Genomic DNA, 8764 nt, shown 5'->3' with positions numbered 1-8764 from the left:
GGTTAAATTTACTCCTATTGTTAACATAATGGAGTTCTAGTATTCAAAGCTTCTCTGATTAATCACATAAGAACAAACAACTATCATAAAAAACAAGTGTAGCTCTGCTACACAGGCGTAGTTTAGAGGGAACTGAAAGCAGAACTAGAACTATGTACACAAAGACTACAGAAATATAAATAAAAATAATGCAGCTGAATTTTAATTAATTGTAAAAACCAATTTGAACTCCAAGGAAAATTTGATGAAACGTTCCCATCTCTTGATACAGAAGTGAAGCACTATACGCTGCAGAAGCTGCTAGACTCACTAGGTTGGTTGGTTTTACTTATTTTGGACGTAAACATTGGTAAATCAAAAAGTAACTAATAAAACTTCCCAACAACAAAAAATGTATCTTTGCTTAACCCACATAAATAAATTCTCTTCAATTTACTGCCAAGGTGAAACTAACACATTTTAAAGAAAAACCCTCAGGGGAGCCAAGGTGGCAAAGTGAATAGAGCACCTGGCGTCCAGAGGACCCGAGTTCAAATCCGAAATCAGGCACTTAACACAAAAACTAGCCCTGTTACCTTGGGCAAATAGCTTTACCCCAATTGCCCTCTAAAAAGGAAAAAAAAAAAACCCTGAATTAAATCCTGAATCTACACCTGCATTATGCATCCGCATGGCTACAAGTTCACAAACCCTATCTTTCACTGAAGCAAAAAAGGTAGGAACCTGGATGGCATTTGTAGTGATGGTGGGTAGGATGAAGAGGAAAAAAAAAGGAGGGCAGGAGACAAAAAGATTCTTGAAAGTCACTAGCACAAAAAAAGGTGCAAAATGCAGCTCCTGCCTAACATGTTTCAAAGACAAAACACTTTCACTATCCCTCTTTCCTCTTGCTTCAAGGGCATGGCAATGTGCTTATTTTCTAATGGAAAGAACACTGGATTTGGAGTCAGAGGACGTAGATTCAAATCCTGAGTTATTTGCTACCTGTGTGACCCTGAGTAAGTCACTAAATGGAGCCAAAGGTCCCTTCCTGCTCTCATTCTATTATTCTATGATTTTACCTCTCTGGACCTCAGTTTGCTCATAGAGTTAATATTCAAAGATCCCTATATACACATATTTTCCAGTACAAAATACTATGATCTATCTTTCCTAGCTAATCATTTTAATTTTGTTAGGATATTTTAGTGGTATCCTATTTCCTAAAATTCAGAATTCACATTTATAGCTATTATTTCATCTTCAAATGGCTTGATCAAACTTCTAGTATTGGGGGGAGGGGAGATTTCTATTTTGTTCAATTTTCACCAGGCCCTGAATTTTTACATTCTAGTGGAACATATAAAACATTATGCTTGCACAGAAAAGACATCTTTAATGAAGTGACAGTGAGACTATGGTCCAAAATTCTGGTTCTTTTCTTTTTTGAGAATTCTCACATAGAAAAGACATTTGCTTACTATCCCGATTTGGCCACAGAAGCTAATTTTGTTTATAACAGGTGATCAATAGTATATAAGCCAAGCACCTAGATAATCATGTGGAGCTATTCATTCAATCCTCAAAATTTTCAGTTTAAAATATAAGCCATGAGTCTTTTGGGCAGAGATGGATTATATAACCATAGTGATTCCATATATCTCTTGATGTCTTAGAAATCTGATCAAGACAAAAGATGACAAAACTGTACATAAGCAGATATAGATGCATGTACGTACACGTATGACTTTACATACACACTCACACAAAGGAGCAGGGCTAAATAGAAAGAAACGTTAGATTTAGAGTCAAAGAACCTTGATTTGTATCCCTTTGGACAAGTTACTCAACCTATTTGATTCTCAGTTTTCTCATCTATAAAATGAAGTGATTGGACCAGATGGCCCTGTATCCTAAGACAGAAAACAGAGAAAGCAATTTTAACAAATGAAGAGGAAAAGAACTAATTAAATGTCCAGAAATCCACAGGAAACGAAAACCAAAAAGGAAGCTAGCCATAAAAAATGTATAGCTTATTAAAAATGAACATACTTTTAAAAGGGTGAGTGGCACTGAATATTAAGAAGACTGAGCCTAACAATCATTTACTGAGCAATATGTGCAAACCACTGTGGATATAAAGACAAAAAATAAAATAGTCTCAGTTCTCGAAAGGAAAAGTTGCCAAATAAATTATCCTGATATACTCATATGAAGAAATTCAAGAATGGGACAAGTGATTGTTATACTCTTCACAACTGTGAGAAAGATATAAAACCTTAAAATGTAAATTAAAGGAAATTATGAAAGAAAAAGAGATTAACTGATTCCATAAAAATATTTTCTACAAGATAAACCAAGTATCCATATTAAGGAAGGAAAAAGCTGGAAAAATACATTGTAGCACACTTCTAGGTCATCCAAAATGTAGAAGAGATTAGCAAATTTATAACAATAAGAATTATCTTCTGATATCTAAGAATTATCTTCTAATATCTAAGTGGCAAATAGAGTTCTCAAAAGATGAAACTAATTAGCAACCACATGAAAAAAACTCTCAAAATCTCCAATAACTAGATAAATGCAAACAACTCAGAGTCCACCCATTAAATTGGAAGAGATAATGAAAGAGGACAAAAATCAATACTGGCAGAGTATCATAAAACAGAAAGGCTCTTATATTACTGGTAGAGGTGGACTAATTGTAAAGTAATATGCAGTTGTACAAGTAAGTTACAGAAACTGTATACATCCTTTGACATGATGGTCCCACTGCTGAGACTATACATCAAAGACAACATGGAAAAGAAAAAAAAAATCTATTTTAAGCGAAAAAACCTGGAAACGAATGAGACATCTTCAATTGGGAAACATCTAAACAAATTATTATTTATATATGGCAAATGAATGCAAAACAATCAAATACTAAAGTACTACAAAAACAATGGCAAGAACTAAAAAAAAAAATGAGAAGTTATATGAAGTGATAGAGTAAAAAAATTTACCAAAATAATAAATGTAGATAATAATTACAACCACATAGTTAAAAACAATAGCAACAGGTTCAAAAAAATCAGGAAGAAAATGACAATAAGGGTGTAATACAACATTAAAGTCAGTAAAATTCTCTTTTAGGGTAGTATTTATATCTAAATAGCAGGAGGTTACAAATATATATACACCTAATGATTTGCAATCTTTTTCTTTCACTTCCTACACTCCTTTTTAATATGCTCTGTAATGCTCTTGCTTTTATATTTAAGTCTAAATAAATTTTTAAAGGAACAAAAAACCTCTACAGCATACCACACACCAAAGTAAAGAACTAAATTTACCAAAGTGATTAAAATTAGGTAAGAATGGAGGCAGAGAATAGCCTCATTTACCTAGTCCAAAAAAAAAAAAAATCAATCTGGGAGGGGAAGACCCTCAGAATTGCAGGCCCAAACAGCAATAACTGCTATTTACATCACTCAGAGCCAACCAGGGTCCAAACAATGACTAAATGGAGCTTGGTCTGGGACCTACTGTGGAACAATCAAGGAGAGTCAAAGTGATGTGAGTTTAAGGGATGGTCCGTAAAAAAAAAAAAATCTAGCCCATAGACCCCAAGATATTTTGCAAGGTTTCAGCAATTAAAATTTACATTTCAAGGGAAAAGAAAATAAGAGAGAAGAACTATGTCGCCCAATTAGCCAGTTCCAGTTGGGTCCCCAGTGGGGTAAGTTCCTACTACTACTCACAGAGGTGGTTTGTCCTTCCTTCTTGAAGAGGACCATGCCATCAGGGAAGTGATGCCATGACATTAGAATAAATTAGATTTAAGTGAGCTGGACTGTGCAAAGTCACCAGCCTCACCTTCTCCCCCAGAACCATCTTGGTCCAGTGGCAAGATTTTGATCATGATAACTAGAGATGGCCTTGGATAAAGTGGGAGACCTTGGCCTTTTTTAAGCTAAGGGAGGTCTGCACAACTTGCCACACGGAGGACCCCTTGCCATTCCCTTGGGCCTCTTATAGCAGGCCAAAGGATTTCCAGCCTTCAGAAAAATGCAGAGAAAAAAACATCCTTTGTATGTAAGAGGAAATCCTTTGGTGCTAAAATGGGCCCGAGCCTAGGCCAAGGCAATGTCTTTGCAGTGATTAAGGCTAGGTAAGAAAGGAGGCAGAGAGAATGGCCTCTTTCACCTAGTCCTAAAAACATAGTCCCTGCCCTCAAGAAGAGTTTTCATTTCATTAGGAGGATACAACACGCACACAGGCATTTTAAAGAAGGAAAACAGTAGCAAATTAAAGGAGATGAGGAAGAGAAGAAATAAGGAAACATCTCATTTAACAGATGAGACCTGAGTTAACTTTTGGAGGAAACTAGGAATTTCATGCACCCACCTGATTCTAGTGATAGTATCAAAACTAGAATACTTTTCCTCCTCACCTCTATCTCATAAAAACTTAGCTTCCTTCAAGCACAACTCAGGTGCCACCTCCTACAGGAAAGAAAGAATACAAATGTAATAGTTTGTGTTCTAATAAATTTAAGCTCCTTGAGGTTGAGGGGCTATCATTTTTTGTCTTTGTATCTCTGACACTGAGTATACTGCCTGGAACATAGTAAAATTAGTAAGCCCTTGTTGAATTGAATTTGCTGTTTAACACAACAATAGAAAATGTAATGGCCTTTTCAATCAAAAAGTGGTTCAAATTTATACCTGATAGCCATGATCACACAGTTACTGAAGTCCCCAGTTATTAATACAGTGCCTGGCACATAGTAGGCATTTAATAAATGATTATTCATTGACTAACCCTTAACTTCTATGCATTTCTGTTTTGGCATCCATCGGCAAGGTGGTGATTCCTTGTAGTACATACCTCACAGCATTGCATGAGGCCCAAGTGAGATCAGTTTTTGTTTTAGAAGAAACCTGAAAATGAGAAACTAGAGCCCAGTTTCACAGTCAACACACAAATCTGGGTCCTCTGATTTCCAATCTGGTGCTCCTTCCACTATATTACTACTATACAGAAAAAATTTCCTAAAAATTTAATCTATTCCATTGGAATAGGTTACCTCCAAAAAGAGTTATCACATCACTGGAGGACTTAAAGAAATGGCTAAATGGTAATGTATAAAGGAAGTTGTAAAGCAGATTTACTTCTTTAGGTAATAGGTTGCTGAAATCTCTTCCAACTCAAAGAGTCCATGATTAGTGGCCTTCAAGTATGTATGTATAGTATGTATGTATATGAGGTATAGTAAAATAGTACTTCCTAGTAGTATAGTCAAAAGTGAAAAAGGGCAGAGCTACATTGACACTCCATGAAATGTGGGAGCTAATGAGAGAAAGCATGATACAGAAAGGCCCTGTGAATATCAAAACATTTATAGCAACACTTTTTTCGATAACAGAAACTATTAACAAAATAGGTACCCATTAATTAGGAAAGAGTTTATAATTTTGGTATATGAATATAATAGAATGTGATTAAGTTGTAAAATTGTAAATACAAGGAATTTTGAAAAACATGACTGTATGAAGTGGTGCAGAGTGAAATAAGCAGAATGAAGAAATCAACATACACAGTGATGACAACACAAATTAAAAAAAAAATACTAAGAGAAAGTAAAACAAAAAATGCTATTTAATATAGCATGACCAATCTTGGACCTAGAGGTGATGAAAGAGGAATACAAGTGTAGAAACGTGAAGATACTATTATCAGACTGTTGTTGGTTCCCTTGGATTTCCTTAGTTTTCTTTGATAAAAGGGAAGGCTCAATTGAATGGTGAAATGAGGGGTTAGAAGAATATAAAAAGAAACCACAGATATAGGAGATGATGAAGGGCAGTGGTATCAAACTCAAATAAAAACAGATCCCTGCGGACTTATGTTGACTTAAATAACCACAAATTAACATTATTTACATTGTAAGGTACTTTATTTTGTTAAATAATTCCTAATTACATTCTAATCTGGTTCAGGCAGCACTGAGGAGTTTTGGGGGCTAATTTCAGCCTCCCAAGTTTAACACCTCTGATTTAGACTCATGAAATGAGGAAGAATGAGGTCAGCAGAACAAGAAGGACTATATATACAATAACAATACTTTGTAAAAAAAAAAAAAACTTGAAAACTATGATCAACTCAATATTCAAATACCATTTCAGATGACCCATAATGAACCATACTATCTACCTCCTGACAGAAAGGTGATGTACTTAAAGAGTACAGACTGAGATATATTTGCTAGAGAAAGCCAGTAAGGGAAACCATTTTGCTCAACTATACATATTTGTTGCAAGGACTGTGTTTTTCTTTCTTTTAGAATGGGGAGAGACAGATTTTGGTTAACTGAAGGAAAAATTTTAATTTAAAAAATAGCTCATGTAAAAGCAAAAATTATAAATAAAATTCTAAAACAAGATTTTTGCTTTCATGAAAGTACAGACCTACACAAATTTGAAGAAGGAACCCATAGAAATAAAAACTGGAAATTCTTTGGAGAAAAAAAGAGAAGGAAATAAATCTATGAGAGATAAAAGTGGAAGAAGCACTGGATTTGGAGTTAGATGACATTGGTTCACATTCTATCTCTATTTACTACCTTGGAAAACTCTATAGGTATTAGTTTTCTCATCTGCAAAGTGAGAAGTTGGATCAGATGATTCCCAAGATGCCTTTCAGATCTAAATCTTAAAATCTCTTTAGAGTGAAATGGAAAAGGAAGAGTAAACTTTTAGGCAAATTGTTTCTCCTTCCTAGATGGGAGAAACACACTTGAGAGATGTGGAAACATAAACACACACTATGGTAAAAGATACAAGCAAATGAAGGAGATAACAATCTATTGTTATTTATTTTATCATTATTGATGAAGATGAGGAACTGAATGAGTGGATATAAGATACCTAGATAATCCAAAAGTCTCATTTTTACGACTAGTTTCATTCTTCTCAATAAATCATTCAACCACAATTAAGGGGCCAAAAAAAAGAAAAGGAACCCATATTACAAAAATATTTATAGCAGCTCTTTTTGTGATGGCAAAGAATTGGAAATCAAGGGGATGCCCATCAACTGGGGAATGACTAAATAAGTTGTGGTATATGAATGTAATGGAATCCTATTGTGCTATAAGAAATGAGGAACAGATGGATTTCATAATAAGCTGAGGAGACATATAAACTGATGCTTAGTGAGGAGAGCAGAACCAGAACTTTGTACACAATTACAGACACATCTTTCTGTAACAACTAGCTTTGATAGAATGGGCTCCTCTCAGCAATCAATGTAAGGTTATAAAACAACTCCAAAAGACTCATGATGGAAAGGGATATATCCACATTCAGAGAAAGAACTACAGAGTCTGAATGCACACTGAAGCAAACTACTTGCTCTCTCTCTTTCGTGTTTTGTTTTGTTCCTTCTTTCTTGTTCACTCCATTGGTTATAATTTTTTACAACTTGACTACTGGTTTAATGTGAAGGTATTTGCAGAACCTATGTTGGATTGCATGCTGCCATGGGGGAAGAGGGAGAAAATTTGGAAGTCAAGGGATTGTGGAACTGAGTGTTGTATACTGAAAGTAAATAAATTTTTTTTAAAAAAGGAAAAAAACACCCACAATTTATTTCAGTGTTACCTATCCTCCTTTATCTAAGCATCTTGCGGAGGTACTAATGACAGAAAAGTTAAAAAGAAGGAGATTTAAGCATTTTAGAGTATGGATAATTCACAAATTGTACCATCAGTAATTGCATGAGAAAGCTGACTGGTCTCATATTCCATTCAATGTTAGCCAGTCCTAGGCTGTGTAATCAGTGAAGTCTATTCGGCCTGTGAAAACCTTCAAGACAGAAATGCAGTTGAGATATCTCAATAGCTGGTTCACTAAGTTTGTGCTCTTGCTCTTACTAGCTGTGTGACCTTGGGCAAGTCACTTAACCTCAACTGCCTCCCCCCCAAAAGTGTGCCAAACTAATGCAAGAACACCAAAACAATCATATCCTCCTGTAAATACTGATTAAAGAACCTCTACAGAGTTTTAAGTATCTGAGCACACATTACTCAATGTGATCTGAAGGAAAAGAAAATAAGGAACAAATTTCAATTTTTAAAACTGGAAAGTGGTTACCAATAGCATACTGCCAGGCTCTGTCTGCCTAGCTGTATACTGGTTAACATTTTTAACACTGATCCTTTTAGGGATTAAACTCAGAATCTCACTTTAGCCTCCACTGAAGCTATAATCTACCCATGTTAACCAACTGCAAATGTCTGAAATCCAAAACGCACTGACCACAAACTATTAAAGACAGTTTTAATAAGACATGTTTTAGTTACTAAGTCTGGAGAAAAATATTCATGTAATTTTCCTGCAAAATGATAAGATCTGGTTTTAAGTCCAGTCTGCCCCTGACACAAGCAACTAGCTGCGACCCTGGGCAAATTACTTAACCTCTTACAGCAGTGGTGTCAAAACTCAAATAGTAAAAGAGCTTATTGACTTAGAAAACCTCAAATTAACATTATATTGTATTGTATTTCTTTTGTTAAACATGTCATTTTAATCTGGTTGAGCTGTTAGTGCCAAGACTTCCTGCCACCACAGTTTGACACTTTTGTCTTAAAGTATCCCAGACAACTACCATGTTTCCCCGATAATAAGACCTATCCCGAAAATAAGCCCTCCCCTTACTGTGTAAGATTCCTCTAAAATAAGCCCTATGCCCTATTGAGATTGCTACTGTAGTGAAGGTGATCCCCTGCGCTACACGCTAC

The 8764-nt window shown here is 35.2% G+C and overlaps 1 protein-coding gene across 17 annotated transcripts in view; it reads right to left on the bottom strand.

Moving 5' to 3' along the window:
- MGA (MAX dimerization protein MGA) overlaps positions 1–8764 on the bottom strand; it is a 256974-nt gene that overhangs the window by 91966 nt on the left and 156244 nt on the right. The gene's annotated exons all lie outside the window — the stretch shown is intronic.

Source organism: Petaurus breviceps, unplaced genomic scaffold, assembly GCF_028583685.1.
Source record: "Petaurus breviceps papuanus isolate PSGF00001 unplaced genomic scaffold, PetGlider_PUasm1.0 77, whole genome shotgun sequence".
Lineage (NCBI taxonomy): Eukaryota > Metazoa > Chordata > Mammalia > Diprotodontia > Petauridae > Petaurus > Petaurus breviceps.
The sequence above is the reverse complement of the archived record's forward strand: the minus strand, read 5'-3'. Positions and strand labels throughout refer to the sequence as shown.